Genomic DNA, 1,213 nt, shown 5'->3' with positions numbered 1-1,213 from the left:
GATAATCTGGATCTTGACTGAAGAGAGAAAGCTCCGAATGACTTGTCCGTGTTTTCTTTGTATCGTCTATCTGAATGTTTTGTCCCTTTCTTGTATCACCTAACTGTCTTGATGTTTTGCGTTCTTGTACCATTCTGTATTATTTATATATATATATATATATATATATATATATGACAGGAGGCTTTTTGCAGTTTTCTTCTGCTAAATGCACTCATTTACCCAAGGTGCTATGCAGTAGGACTGATCTCTAAACCTTGTGGCTGGGAAGCAAGCTCCTTACCATACAGCCACTCTTCTTATAAAAGGAAAGACACATTTGATAATATAGTCCAAGATACACTGTGACCTGATCAAAACGCTTTTGATCAGAGGTCTTTCTGTCCAAACTGGCTGGGAGTGAGAGCTAAACAACAATAACAACATAATAATAAAAACTGACAAAAGATTAATCTGTTCAAGCATTAACAGACATAGAGTTGACAACAATAGTAGTCCTCTATCACTGCCAACCATTAAAGATTTGATAAAGAAGCAGCAACAGCAATTTTCCTGATATACATTCATTTAATAATTATTTTTAATAAATTTGAAAAATCATATTTTAAACTCCTTTAAAAAAGAAAAATCACAACAAATATTCCATGAACTAATCTATCAATCAATCTAAAACTATTCAAAAAATACATTGAGTCCTAATTTTACCAAATTTTTACAAAAGGTGCCAAGTGAGACATCATCTGATGCCTTTTCTTTTCTGATTTATATATTACCTATCCAATCAATATCCACATATGCACTCAATGTACAGAAATATTCCCTTCTAGAAACTTTTATAGCTAACTTAAGTTTAATGTAATTTTATTCTTTTAAGATTGAAGATGAAATTTTAAGAGTATCCAAAATTATGATGCATCTTAAAATGGATTAAACTAATAGATGAATGTGTAATAATAATAATAATAATAAAAGCCTATTTTAAAAAGCTTCAACACATTCTGGAAACTTTATATAATTTCTGTTACACATCACATAAATCTGAAAAATAAATCCTTAACCTTCCAATAATTTTGACTTCCTGAATCTTATCAAAGAAATATAGATTTGCAATAGCTTTGTTGATAAGCTATCAAGCTTCTCAGATGAAAAATTGTGAGTGTACATCTGGTTAGTGATGCTATTGTTGTTGCTATTTTTTTTTCATTATTACTAT

Source organism: Octopus bimaculoides, chromosome 5 (genome assembly GCF_001194135.2).
Source record: "Octopus bimaculoides isolate UCB-OBI-ISO-001 chromosome 5, ASM119413v2, whole genome shotgun sequence".
Taxonomy (NCBI): domain Eukaryota; kingdom Metazoa; phylum Mollusca; class Cephalopoda; order Octopoda; family Octopodidae; genus Octopus; species Octopus bimaculoides.
This window is presented reverse-complemented; position numbering follows the sequence as displayed.